General features: G+C 42.6%; 1 protein-coding gene across 3 annotated transcripts in view; it reads left to right on the top strand.

Annotated features, from left to right (window-relative positions):
- GHR (growth hormone receptor) overlaps positions 1–15,282 on the top strand; it is a gene marked incomplete at its 5' end in the record, with an annotated part of 273,813 nt that overhangs the window by 98,151 nt on the left and 160,380 nt on the right. The window contains one exon of one of the 3 annotated variants that reach the window (XM_082836088.1): positions 14,179–14,401. The exons of the other annotated variants lie outside the window; for them this stretch is intronic. Of the gene's footprint in view, positions 1–14,178; positions 14,402–15,282 lie in introns of those variants that run through there. 3 annotated transcript variants of the gene reach the window in all.

The raw sequence follows: 15,282 nt of genomic DNA, 5'->3' as shown, positions 1-15,282 counted from the left end.
AAGACTGCAGAATGAGCAGGTTAGGAGGGTAAAAACCAGAAGTTTGTTTATAGATTTATAAGTTTGAGATTCCTATCAAACATCCAAGGGTATTATTAGTCATTGGATATATGAGCCTGTAGTTCAAGAAGAGATTTGAATTGAAGTTATATATTTGGAGAACATAATCATAGATGATATTAATGTCATAACCTTGAATGAGGTCATCTAGGGAGTAAATGTAGATAGGAAAAAGAGGAGAGAAGTAGGGAATATTCCAGTTCCAAGTAGGGGTATTCCAATGTTATATGGTTGAGAAAATGAAGAGGACACAGCAAAATAAACCAAGATAAAGAGTCCAGTAGAGTGGGAGAATCAATGGAGAATGGTGTCCAAATATCAAACTAAGATAGTATTTCAAAGAGTAGGCCACTGTGTCATATGTTGTTAACAAGTCAAATGAGATGATTAAGAAATAGCTACTAGATTTAGCAATATATAATAGAAGTCATTCGAGACCAGGACAAAAGGTATTTAATAGGAGTGGTGGGGAGTGGAGTCTGATTTCAGTGGGTTTAAGAAAATAGACAAAAATGAATTGGAAATATAATGCAATTCCTTCAAAAAGTTTTACTTTAAAGGGAAGCAGAGAAATGAGTCAATAGCTACAGTATAACTGGAGTAATTGGTTGTGGGTTTTTTTTGCGGTACGCGGGCCTCTCACTGTTGTGGCCTCGCCCGTTGCGGAGCACAGGCTCCGGACGCGCAGGCTCAGCGGCCATGGCCCAAGGGCGCAGCCGCTCCGCGGCATGTGGGATCTTCCCAGACCGGGGCACGAACCCGTGTCCCCTGCATCAGCAGGTGGACTCCCAACCACTGCGCCACCAGGGAAGCCCCGGAGGATCTTTTTTATTAAAGAGACAAAAACTTCAGCATTTATTTAAGATTTTTGTCTTCTTGCAAAATAGCTCCTTCAGTAATTATTTAAATTAGAATCTTTAGATAGTAAACTCTCAGTTTTCATACACCTCCTGCCCTGTCCCCGCCCACACAGAAGACTTAGGGAGAGCTTAGCTGGGTATCAAATTCTGAATAGATGGTTATTTCACTACCACTTTAAAGGTTTTAATGTGTGTCCTGGCATCTGTTGTTGCTGAAAGAAAATCTTCTACCTGTCCATTTGAGTTTCTTACTAGGTAGTCTGCCTCTTATTTAAAGTAACTTTTAAAGATTTTTTCTTTGTCCTGATGCCCTAGAGTGGATTTACTTTTCATTTATACTACTCAATGGTTACATTTGATTTTAATCTGAAAACTCACTTCATTCTTTAATTTTATAAAATTATCCATAATAACCTTTTCCAAAACTTATTTTTTGCAGTTGAGTTAAATTCTCTTCTTCTGGAACTCCCATCATATGTATATTGGAGCTTCTCAATCTGCCCTCCTTGGCTTATAATTGCTCTTTCACATTTTCCAGTACTACTGTCTTAATTTAAAAAAATAATAAACCTACCATTGAAGTATTTGACACAGAGGAGGAAGTACAAAGTGGAAACTTGCACATTGGCTACACTTCTGGCCCTGGTTATTTTTTAAAGTTATTTTTAAGGTTAATATACTGTATCATGCAGCTGGTTCAAAATCAAGGATTAAAAGCCTGAGCATAGTCTGATATCAGCCTGGCAAAATAAGGCTGACAGAAATATTCTCTCCCATTTTCTCTTCTTGCTACACCTTCATCCCTAGAGAATAACTAGGAAGCTTTCCCTTAAAAATAAAAAAAAAATGTGTAAAAGAGCAGAAATAAAAAAGGTAGGAGCTCCAACAAAGAAAGGAACTCAAAAAAAGGAGGGAGGGTATATATAGATAATTCACATTAAATGTTTCAAAGAATTAACCTCACTCATTTTCAAATAACTGTCAATTAAAACAGTGGAAGATCATTTTTACCCATCAAATTAACAATGATGGGAGGAAAAGAAAATTTTTGCTGACAATTGTACGCTGATATAAAAGTTCACTGCTGTTCTGGTCTGAGTCTAAATTAGGAGAGTTTGAAAGCATTGAGTGATATCTATCAAAAACCTCATAAATGTTTTACCCCTTTCATGCAGCAACATTGTTTTGGGGAATCAACCATTAGGCAATTAATGGAAATACAGGCCAAATCCCCTCCCCGCCAAGGGATGTTTATTGTACCATTATTTATGATATTTAAAAATTAGAAGCAGTCTGTATCAATGGGCTACAAACTTTTTGACTACTATCCACAGTACGAAATAATAGGGTCTTCACTGTGAGCCAATAGTCATACACGTACATTAAAAAAATTTCAGGTGACAAAACCACCCATTCCATTCCATTTATCTTAGTCTCTTTGGGCTGCTATAACAGAAATATCATAAACTCAATGGCTTATAAACAACAAAAGTTTATTTCTCACAGTTCTCGAGGCTGGGAAGTCCAAGATCAAGGCACCGGCAGATTCAGCGTCTGGTGAGAGCCCACTTCCTGGTTCACAGACAGCTGTCTTTTTGCTGTGTCCTCACATGGCAGGAAGGTGGAGAAAGCTCTCTGGAACCATGAGGGCTCTGAGCTAATCACCTCAAGGCCCCCATCTCCATATACCATCACACTGGGGATTAGATTTCAACATAGGAATTTGAGTGGAGGGGGACAAATGTTTGGTCCATAGCACCATTCCGTTACATTCATTTAAACAAATTGACAAAGCTGTATTTGACCCACTAAATTGATCCCACAGCCTAATTATAGGTTAACACTCAGTTTGAAAAGCACTGGCATCTAAATAGGCATATGATGGAATATCAATTAATGCATCCATTACATTTTATGATCAGTTTTTTATTTTGGTTTTGCTTTGGGGTTGGGTGAGGATTACGCTTTTTCAGCCAGCAACGGAGAGGATGTTTCCACGTAACTCCATCTAATGGGACTTACTATAATGATACCAGATCTCTGTTGCTGTGCCCAGTCATCCTCCTGTCTCTCTCTCTCAATACTTCATGGATCCTTCATGGATTGTTCATGATGTCCCCATGCTCCCCGCTCCTCTTACTTGTAACCTTTCCAAGCAAATAGAATCTGCCTGGGTCGGTCACCCAACATTTAATTTCAAGCATTTATTATTGGTCTCTGCCATTAGTGTTGGGACTTCATTCTCAATCTAATCAGTTAATACTAGCTGACCCAGGTTGATTTCATTTGAATCAACAAAGAATTGCTAACAGCTGCATTTCCTAGAAAAAGTGGGAATCTAATTGGCAGATATTTGAGACGCTAATGTTAAATGCAAAAAGAAAAATAAAAAAAGACAACTTTTTTGCATTGGGCCTGTTTTCAACTTTTTTTTAAGAAACTCTCTTAGAAGGAGAGTGACAGAAAAGGAACCTAAAATTTGTTTTACATTATGTTAATACTTATCACATTTCTACAAAACAAGTATTGTAGATTTATAATCAGAAAAAATAATCAAAATTGGCTCTGGGGAAAATGATCATTTTGCAAACCAGCATCATGTACTACTCTTGATGTAGCTCGTGCTCTTGGTATAAATATCTAAATATGAAGTCTCTATGAATTCTGTTTGAAGCAGAAAGCCCCCTGTTTGTCCTACTAACACCATTTCAGAATACATTGCTCAGTATACAGCTTGGTTTGGGAGGGCTGGGTACAAAGACCTAGAAAGATCCTTTCCCTAAGGCCCTACACTTCCCTACTCTTTGTGTAACCATTATTTATTGCCTGTTTTTATTTATTCAATAAATACCCTAATAACTTGAGGTTTGGAAATTTGGCTTGGGATAGGATTGGACAGAGTATCTATCACCTGTTTTCTTTAATAGACCAAAATATCACTTGTCTGTTGAGGATGGTCATTTCTGTGGGCCCTAATAATTCCCTAAATAACACTACTCACAAATTCTAAAGTTCTAAATACTTTTGGTTTTAACACACTAGGATTCATAACTCTCTTAGAAAAGGAAGGAGTATCTCCTAAGGTCCATAAAAAAATCCCAGATCAAAATGTCATGTGCTCGGGTAAATTTTCTTTCTTTTTAGGTATTGAGGATAAAATTTAAGCCTATGTTTTTACATGTCTTGTGTGATTACTCTTTCCCACTTCTTTTCAGTTGAGCCTGAAAAATTAGGTGAAACAAAATTTTTCTTTCAAGAATAAGCTAGAAAGATCTGGGCTGCCTGGTCAAAAAACCACTGACTAGTTGGTCCTTTACCAGTGTTTAAACAAGCTCATTATCTGAGATCCAACTTCATATTGAGTTCCAGAAATGTTCCACAGATTTAGATGCCCTCATCCATGTGTTTGGTGATCCAGACCGTCAAGCCAGTGGGTGTGGAGAAGGGGAGGCGAAAGGAATACACACTTTCCTGAAAGATGCTCATGCCACTTCTGCTCGCGTCCTGGTGGCTACAAGGTGTGCTGTGAAATGTCATCGTTCACTGGATTCTATTACTAACTGAAAGTGGGGAGAGTGAATACTGGGGGACAACTAGTAACTATTAGTTCATATTATGGGTTGTGGTTTTGATCCTATGAACAAGGCAAGTCATTTGCATGTTGTATTCAGAGGGATGCCATGATCATATTTGTTTCAAAATGTAATTTTTGTGTGAAAGATAGATTGGAGGAAGCCCAAGTGAGTGTTAAGAGGCCATTCCTAAGGTCTAAGTGAGAGATCATGGCTAGGACTTGGCAGTAGCAGAAGAGAAGATAAAGGGAGTGGAATGAAGTCAAAAGATACTGAAGAGGTAAGGCTGATGGATGAAATGGGGGCAGAAGAGGTAGAGAAGCTATCCAGGTAACTCCTAGATTTCTGGTTTGTGTTTGGGGATGAGGTATCTGTGGACCCTTGAGTTTAGCTTTGGAAACATCTGTCAGAGAGGCTGTTTCTACACATCCAAAATAAACCACCAACTCACAGTCAGTGAGAGTCTCAGATCTAGTCATCGTGAACTCCTCTATTCGAATGAACGTTCCCCTGTGAGGTTCTTTATGTTAAAGGGCTTTGTATGTATCGCATGTCACAGAATGGTTCATTGCACACAAGCGTAGGAAAGCCAGCCAGGCAGAGGGAGTCTTTTAGGCCTTGCTAATTCCTACTGTGGTCATCAATCATGAACAGTCTTCTTTTGTGGGAAGCATGGACAGGACTGTTGGTCACACAGGAATAATAGTCATGTAGCCTTGTGTGTGTACCGCGGCTCAACCCACACTCAGTGATGGGAATCATTGCAATTGTTCTAACCCGTGAGAAGCTACAAGAAATCTGGTGAAGCTGCAGAGCTAGAGAGCAGTGTTTCTGTTTCTCGGGTTGCTCGTGTATGCAATTTACTAAATGGTTAGTGTTTTGAGCTTTTTATTTGGTTTGGGGTATTTTTTCTTAGACCTACTTCTCTCTACTACAAGGTGACTAGAAAGAAACAAACCCCACATAATCTAAGTGCTGTGTCCTCCTGCCTGATCTCCCAAAATATCCTACAATGAATGTGTAGATGGTGCTAACAGTTTTCTAGTCAACTATTTTGTGCCACTGATACTATGATTAAACATTTAAAGTTAAGTTTGTTAGGATTTCCAATGGGCACTAATGTTTTCAAATTCAATCACTTATCCTTCATTTAACAAATATTCAACATCCTACACTCTGGGCACTTGGGATACTTCAGTAAGAGACCAGTAAACACGATGATGGGCACCTCTGCCCTCCTGGAGCTTCCCTTCTTGAACTCCTTAGTCGTGGGATTAGATTCAGATAAGCCTGTCACTTTTTTCAGCCCTTCCAGTTCATAGCCTTTGTCAGTTTCTGACGCGTGGCCTTCTCAGCTGGCCTGGCTGGCTCCATCGTGATGGGTCTCATGAGACTCCAGGCCAGGCCTGGCCTTCACTTCAGTTGGCAGAGCCCAGAAAAGCACTGGGCAAAGGTCAGGGGATTCGTTATGTGAGGCAATGGGCTGTGTGCTTTAATCTGCACTTCTGGTACCAGGGTGTGTGTGTGTGTGTGTGTGAGAGAGAGAGAGAGAGAGAGAGAGAGATTGGGAGGGAGGGAGGGAGGAAGAGGGAGAAAATGTAATTGATTTGGGGAGGATTTTGCGAAGGTTTATATAGGAAAGCAGCAAGACCAAGAATCTAAGTGCCAAGCGGTAACCAAGAAGCATTTACCGTATTCCTCCTTCACCCCCCGACCCTCTCCGCCAGTTTTAACCAAATTAGCATAGTGTGGTCTGCTTGCATACATGACTGAATGAAAAAGGAAATTTAAAAGTTCTTGCCATAAAGCCTGGAGGAGACCATACAAAAATCCAGCCTCTATTTCAGGAATATCTGCCGGACTGGTGGTTAGTATTTCCCTTCTTGTTCACTTTGATTAAAAGGCTGAGAGTCAGCTCTCTCTCTCTCTTTTTTTTTGTTTAACCTTGCTTGTGAGCTTTTTAGATGTAAAGCTCCAACTTGTCCAACTTGGCTTAGCTGGTTGCTTTCCTTCTCCTCCCACCTCATTCTTCCCTCTTCTGGCTTCATTTCTCCCTGCTCCCTCCTTGCTGTCCTCCGCTCTTCTCCCTCTACTCTGAGCGAAACTTCTTTCTCTTGTCCTGCAGCTTATAAAATACTCTGATTAGGCAAAGCCTCAGACTGCCTTCCTCCCTGTCTGATCACCATTAAGATATAATTTGGGTCTTTGAAGTCCATTTTCTGCACATATAAGAATCTGGTACATTTTGAGAAAGTCGACAGAGATAATAATTTGCACTCAGGAGACATTTCAGGGTTTTAATTCTGGCCTATGTTTTACATTTCAACAGTCAGTTTATATTTTAGAAGAGTATCGTAAAGAAGAAGTGACACCACAATTGCATGTTTGTTTTGCATTTTATTCCAGGTTTTCTAAAGTCTTGGGGGTTGTCAGCACATTGAAGAAAAGGAAAATAAGTCTTTGTCTTTTTGTATTTTTAGCCGTATATCTTGGCTGGTTTACTCCGATGTTTCGGGTTCCTTCCTGCATACCTGATTAAAGCTGTCCCATGGTGCCTGATGTGATGGGAAACATCACTTATTCTATCTCGTTAAAAAGCATTCAGCTGAACTTTCACCAGAAGGACGTGTTCTACCCCCTTAAAACATCGATTTTAAGGTCAAGGGGTCTCTGTTCGTTTCTGCAACAATTCATTTCAAGCTGAGCGTGTTAGGTACTTTGAGGTAGTAGGGGATACAGAGATGACCCTCAGGGGAGAGAGAAGAAAGTAGTGGGCATCTCACGATGCTATGATAGAGGTTTGGCAAGGAGAGAGGAGGGGCACTGAACTTCCCCCGGTAGGGAGTGGAGGTCGTTGCTCGAAATACATTTAAGTTGAAGTGACCTTGAGCTGAGTCTTCGGGAATGAGTGGCAGAGATGGATGAAGTGGGAAGAGGACAGGAGGCAGAGGGCCTGAAGGTGTGAACAGCCTGGAACCTTCTGAGAAGATTCCTCCATGGACAGAGGAAAGGGGGAGGTTTGGGGAGATGGTGGAAGATGGGCATGGAAAGGTGAAGGAGGCCAGATCAGATCACACAGGGCCGGAGGCACCTTGTTAAGGGTTTGTCACTTATACTGGACAGTTTGAAACAGAGGCTGCCGAGCCGCAGTTGAAGGAGATCACTGTGGTGTCAGTGTGGAGAATAGATTTTTGCAAGGTTCTAACCAGGATTATTCTCGGAAATTTAGGCTCAGCTTGGTCCAGACTTGAGGGCTGGTTGTGAGTAAATTTCGTTTCTGGGTTAATCCAGTGCTTCTTGACCTACTTCAAAGAAGGTGGCCAGGGGAGCCCAGCTCCTGTGGAGCTGGGGAAGGCCAGGAGAGCCTGGCTCACCTCATGTCCGCGCTTGTTAGGATTTGTTTGTACTGAATGTCTAACGATAAATGACATTAGATGTGACAGCACGTGTGAGCCTGAGGGTAAGTTGGCTTTTTGCTCCTTGAAAATAGAGTGACAGGTTGAAGACGATGGGGAGTACTGAAAAACCCACCGGACTGGGGGCGGGAGGCCTGGATGCTGCCCCCAGCTCGGCTGTAACCAGCAGTGGGATCTTGTACATGTCACTTCATCCCTCTAGGCTTTGCTTACCTCATCTGTAAAGTGAGACCGTTATGGTAACATGGTCATTAGGGCCCCGTCCAGCCGCCAGGCTCTCTGACTGTGATTCTATCTCCCCAGTGGTCCCCCCGACCCCCAAACTCAGGCTTCCAGACATTCTGATTAATAGAGAAACTAGGAAAGCCAGTTATTTAAAGTTTCAGTTTGAAGAATATAATCTAGTGAGCATGGGAAATAATTTTCAAAGGAAAAAAACTGTGATTCGTGTTTGTCCTATGCAGATAGTAAAAGGGAAGCAGAAAGCCACCTGCACACAACTTCCTTCTTTTTCTCTTGACTTTTTCTGCTTGTCCCTCCTGCAAAAGGAGAGAGGAGATTGGCTGGGGTTTCTGAGGGCACTGAGGGTAAGACGCTGATGGGGAAGGCTGACCTATGGGTACCTGAGTTCTCCCGCCTTCCAGAAGAGCAGTGCATCCTTTATTTGGCATGAGCAGCCATTCAGGTAGATTCCCGGCAGAATTTTGGGTAACTGTGACCTTCTTTGCCTTTGTGAAAATCTCTTGCACCTGGATCCAGTGCCCTCAGGTTATATAGGCCCATCCCCTAGCCTCTAAATTACCCTCTGCTCTCTTTCACCCAAACTAACTTCTTCCAAACCTGAATGACGATGTGGATACTCTTGAGGTGGGAAAAGAACTTCTAATGCCTCTGACCTACCCTACAGCCACCAGTATTCCCTCCCACCCCCGCCCAACACACACACACGCGCGCGCACACACACGCGCACACACACACACACACCTCCACACACACACACACGCGCACACACACACACCTCTACACACACACACACCTCTACACACACACACACACACACCCCTCTACACAGACACACACACACACCTCTACACACACACACCTCTACACACACACACACGCACACACACACACACACCCCTCTACACACACACAGACACACACACCTCTACACACACACACACACCTCTACACACACACACACACACACCTCTACACACACACACCTCTACACACACACACCTCTACACACACACACACCTCTACACACACACACACACCTCTACACACACACACACACACCTCTACACACACACACACACACACCCCTCTACACACACACACACACCTCTACACACACACACACACACACCTCTACACACACACACACCTCTACACACACACACACACACACACACATCTCTTCACTCATCAAATCCTGCAAGGCATTTTGGTGGGAGTAGGCGCAGAGAGATAAACAGATGAGGAAAGTCTGTGTCTTGCCCTGAGGAAACCTACAGCAGCACAGGCACTGAGGACTCCTTTATTCCACATACAGGGATTCGTTACCTTGTGACTTCCATGTCGGGGCACATTTTATAGTAGAGGATGAGCAGGTCAGTCTCAGGGGAGTGTAGAAGGCTTCATGGAGGTAGTGATACTGGAGCATGCTTTTGAAGAGCAGATAAACTGAGGATTTGTCCGGCAGCAGCCTTGAAGGTAAAGGAATAGAGGCCGTGAAGGAGGATGTTTTAAGTCTAGAGAAGTGTGGTGAGCATTGGGAGAGGAGGAGGCACATTCCAGAGAGAATTCTGAGGTTGAGTCACCCCCTCATGGTGACAAGTGACACATGACGGGGTTGGAGTTACAGGTAACTGGGGAGCCCTAATCTCATTAAACATGTTAGAAAATGTATGAGATGAAGCTGTTTGTTCATGAGGTGGGGACTGGAGGCAGGTAGGAGATGTGAGTTCATTCAGTTTAGACAGGAATGATTTTAGATGCTTATGGGCATCCAGGTGACTGTCTCCCTGTGTCCGAGGCACCTGTCCTCTGGTTCTTTAACATTTACAGGATGCTCTGAGTAAACTGCCACCTTGGGGATTCCCTGTAGCTTTTCTTCTCCATTTGGAAGTAAAGTTTTGACTGGTAACATGATCACAAGTGATTGGAAGTGGAAAAATTCCTTTGAATCACTTTCCAGTTTGATGGGAAGATGAATGTTTTATTACTGTTCTCCAAGATGTGAAATAACTGATTTCTCTCAAACAGAATGCAATGAAAAGCATGTTAGTGTCTGTTCCTTTGACTTCTGGATAGGTGGACCATCTTCTTGAATCAATAGTAGTTCAGGGTTTGGCTCAGCCTTTGTCCAACCCTCTTCCACCGGCCAACTGATTTAGGAGAAACACGGCCAGGTCATTGAGTTCCAGGTTCCAGAGTTATGCTGTGGTGGTCCCTTAGGGTGGTAAACATGAGGCTCCTGGGACTTGAACATTTAATTCAGGAGGACCGAAAACAAGCTCTCCTGAGCCAAGATGTTAGATTTACAGGGACATGTAAAGACAGCCTGTCCTCCCCTCCACACGACCTTTTCCTCCATAAACACATACTCCTTGCCCTTATCTTCTCCTGACCCTAGTCTTTCATAGATTTTGACCTTGATTTTGATTTACCTTCACATTGACACATTGTCTGTTTTTAATTTCCTGTCTGACCTGAGGTTGAGATGAGAAGCAAGGCCAGCAAACTGATTTAGACAGGATCTCTCAGGCTTTCTCACTTTCCCTGGGATCAACTTGTGTCCAGATTTATGTGTTCGAAAATAAATTGCATCAACTGACCCAGAGGTGATTAGACTCTAGGGGCTCAATTTACACTAGCTAACCTCGTGAGATGGGCCAATATACCAGAATGCCAATACATTTGTTTATTCTCCATTTGAGCTGTGAAGCAGTTTCATTTCAGCTGGTTATTGTATTAGTTTTCCAGAAGGAGAGAGAGCCCAGAAAACAAGATAAGAATCAGAAGGTCATGTGGCAATTGTAGAGTCGCAATGGAGGGAACTGTGTGGCCCTCAAGGGAGAGCATCAGCAGGCTCTGGAAATTATTGTACCTGTCTCTGTATTGGGACATTCTCGTTGGTCCCAAGTAATTGGATGAGACAAAGCCATAAATTATTTTTTTTCAGCATTCTTCCTCAAACATTAATTGATTAGACTAGATTATCTCTAAAGTCCCTTCTGCCTCCAAATTTCTGTGCTCTGCTGAAAGTCCCCTCTCCTTATGGCTAGGTTTCAATCATGGCTGGAAAGCTGTCTTCCTGATTGATGTTTAAGAAGTCAACCTCAGGCTCTATAACAGGCTTTTAAAGACTGTATTCATTTTCTATTGCTTCTAAAACAAATTACCTTAAATTTAGAGGCTTATAAAAACCCGTTTATTAGCTCACAGTTCTGTAAGTGAGAAGTCTGGACACAGGCTGGTGTAACTGGATTCTCTGCTCAGAGTTCACAAGGCTGAAATCAAACTGTCATTAGGGCTGCATTACCCTCAGGAGGTCCTGGGAATGAATTTGCTTCCAAGTTCATCCAGGTTGTTGACCAAATTCAGTTCCTTGCTGTTGTAGGACTGTCATCCCCATTTCCTTGCTAATTGTCAGCTGGGAGCCTATTTTTGCCCCTGGAGTCTGCCTGCACTGCATCTCATGCTTCCTATATGGCCCCTCCAGCAACAGCAGGATAAGTCCCTCTCGAGTTTCTAACCTCTCTGACTTCCCCTTCTGCACATCTCACTGACTAACTTCCCCTCCTGCTTTTACAGACTAATGTGATTACATTTAATCACCCAGACAATCCAGAATAATCTCCCTATTTTAAAGTCAGTTGATTAGTAACCTTAATTACATCTGTGAACTCCCGCCGGAGAAATACCTAGGTTAATGTTTGAATAACCAGAGAAGATAATCTGGGGGGGGGACCTCTTTAGCATTCTGCCTCTCCAGTCTCATCACAACATTTTGAAATGATGTCTTGTCTTTATCGGAGTGATCATATCTGTGGATGACTGGTTTCATCTATTTACACATATTCTTTTTATTCGCAATTTCGTAGAATAATATTGTCTGATCCTACCTTCATATTTCAGCATTTCAACCCCTTGGCTTAGAAGGTTCTGTGTTACAAAAAATACATTTATTGGTTGGCTAAATGGGGGAGAATGATGTTTTTCTCTCCCTCTCACCCAGCTGAGGCTGCTTGGGGGCAGATGGGCTCTATTTTCAAAGATTTCAAAATCATAGCAAATTTGATTTGCATTAGGTCAGTGATTCTCAGTTTACCTTTGGTAAAGCCAGGGCATTTGTTTGTAAGGTCTAATACACAACCAAGGCTGAGAACTATTGATATGCTCCCAACATGCTAGTTTGGAAATAAGGAGGCTGAGGGTGAGAAATGATTCACTTCAAGTCTCATACCTAGTGACAGATCTGGTGCTAGGTTTATGGTTTAATTATTTGTAGAGTTCAGTGCTCAGTAATTATATGCAAAATGAGTGTTAAGGTCTGGAACTCCCTGCTTCTCGCTTCGGTAGCAAAATTCTTTCTAGGACTTTAAGAAACTATTAGACCTTGCAAAAGAAGTTTAAAGGTCTCTTCTCAGCGGTTTGGTCTGCTCATGAGCAATAATAAACACAGATATGTTCTGCACTAGTCAGGAGCTGGATGCATGGACCTCCCCAATCTCAGTGTCTCAGAGCTGCACCATCCAATGGGGTGGCCACTCACTGCCCATGGTTCTTGAGCACTTTAAATGTGGCTGGTGCCAGTTGTGATGTGCTGTGAGTGTGAAATACACGCCAGATTCAAAGACTCATTATGAAAAAAAAGTGTATGAAATACTTCAATACTTTTCATATTTACTGCATGATAAAGTGATAATATTTTGTACATATTGGGTTAAATAGGATATATAATTAAAATTTATTTATTAATATGGTTACTGGGAAATTTAAAATTACACATACGACTGGCGTCTGTGGCTGGCATTATATTTCGGTGAGACATTTCTCTTCCTGAGAACATGTTCTATTAAAGCAGTTAACAATGAATGGTCCACGCCAAGCTATTACACCTTCTGTGATCTTGAAGAGTGAAGTGGTGTATTGTAAACTTCCTGGCGATGAGACGTGACATTGATCTGCCCCGTGTTTGCCATCTATCTGGCAGCCAGTCAGTCTGGCCAAATAGACTTCTTTCTATTTATAATATAGAATCAAAGGAGGCGGGGGGATGCCCCCGTGTCATGGAAAGGGCACACTTCATACCTCTTAAGTAATGTACCCAAAAGTAGACCAAGTGCTCTTGGAGGCTGTAAGACAGAGAGATGAATATCCCTTAAACAATTCTGCTCCTAAAGAAACTGCAGTGTCAGCATTTATGAATTATCACCGTCCTCGACAGGCCCAAAGTGCTGGAAAGTACTGTGGTGCCTACCCTTGTCCATAATGCAAATCCAGATTTTCCTCTCTCTCTTTTTCTTGTTCGCTGTAGTTTGGCCTGCCTCACTGGTACTCTACTTGTGTGTTTAGTCGACCCAGTTTAGCATTTTCAAAGAAGCATGGGAAGGCAAAGGCAAAGACACCCAGGCCTTGGAGATGGTTCCGATCCCGACCCAGAAGTATTCCGTTTCAGCTTGTGGGATCCCCTTAACTTCTCAAAGCTCCTCTGAACTTTCATTTCCTCAGTTTTAAAATGTGGGTCTCTTGCAGGGAACGAATGAAGTAATAAGGCACTCAACACACTGATTCCTTGGCAGATTTTGGAGGGGACATCTACTCTGTGCGGCCTAGGGCTAGCTGCTGGGGATAAAAGAGTGAGTGACACACAGCTACTGCCCCCGCTTTGCTCACAGCTAGAGGAGGAGAAAGACAAGGAGCCCAGCAGCATCAGGACAGGAGAAGTCCTCTGTCTCTGGCAGCTGTTCATTACGTTGCACTGCGTGGGGTTTGGCGTATCATAAAAGTCTGGTATGGTGTGTAGGTGAGGGGACAGACCCATAGTCATGAAGTGACTGCCCGAGTCGCCACATCAGGTGATGCTGGGCTGTGTCCAGGGCACGGGATTTCTGACTCCTTCTCTAGCAATGCTTTTCCCAGGAGAGCACATTGCCTCACTCTTGGTTTCCCAACTTGTTTACCCTAAAAGAACAACTTCACCACTTTGGACTTGATAAAAGGAAAAAAAAGAGTTTCTTCCAACTTTTGCTCTATATATAATCTGGGCATGTGAGTGACTCCTTCAGTACTTGGGAGTTAGTGTAGTAATCATTGTCAGATTATAATCTCATCAAGATACTGAATGTTTTTGTTACCTGAAAACTTCCTTCTGTGAGATCTTCAACAGCTCATCTATTTCCTGTTAAATCAGGTAAAACAAAGCCTATACTTCCATCCGAGAGTCTTGGAAGATACTCCAACATCTTCAACTTTGTTTAAGGTACATTCTCCGTGTTCTATGTGATCTATCACAGTAATAAAATATTAGATCATTTAAAAAAAAAAAAAGAGCCACTTGTGGCAAGTGAGATAGCAGAAATCCAGTAAGGGGTTTGCTTTTTCAAATTCTATTTGGAAAACAATGACTTGGAAGGTGCAATGCTGTAAGATATAAAAAGGAACAGAACATATTGTTCAAATAAGCACCCACCTATGCAGTTGATTTTCTCTTCCATGTAAGAGTTACACCTGCATCATGCATCAGTGAATGCACCAGGTAAATCAGGCTGGGTGAGTTTGGTCTAGCTTTGTGGCGAGGTGTTTCAAAGTGCCACTGGGTCCTACTGATTTCAAACAGAATGCCCCATGCCCCAAGAAAGGCCCAGTCTCGACAGAATGCCCGTGCACATACCAAGATAGGAGGAGCACCAAGTGTGTGGTGTTGAAATGGCCCTTATTCTCTCACTCCCTGGAAAGGAAGAGGTGGAGACCCAGGCTCCTGTAACCCAGCTGCCTTCTCTGTGTTCTCACAGGAAGAGTCCTGGCTTCAAACCAAGCCTCTTATTGATGGAATTCATCTACCCAATTGTCAGCTCTAGAAACCCATGACTCACGAAACAAATGATCTGGACCCAGTAACAGCAGCGTGTAGATGAGATAGTGATTAGGGGAAAAATCAGTCTCTGGATTATTCCCCCACACTTGGGCCTCCATGTAGAAGGTGTGCAATTTGCCTGTACACCTAAGCAGAAGTGATCAGCATTCCTGCCTTATCCTGGGAGATGTCCACATTACGTTATGATTATCCTTCCCCTCCCCTGGACTCTCATGTGATGTAAGTGCTTGATTGAAGAGTGAAGTCTCACGTATTGTGGCTGATTG

Source organism: Leucopleurus acutus, assembly GCF_964270905.1.
Source record: "Leucopleurus acutus genome assembly, chromosome: 3".
NCBI classification, from domain to species: Eukaryota; Metazoa; Chordata; class Mammalia; order Artiodactyla; family Delphinidae; genus Leucopleurus; species Leucopleurus acutus.
The sequence above is the reverse complement of the archived record's forward strand: the minus strand, read 5'-3'. Positions and strand labels throughout refer to the sequence as shown.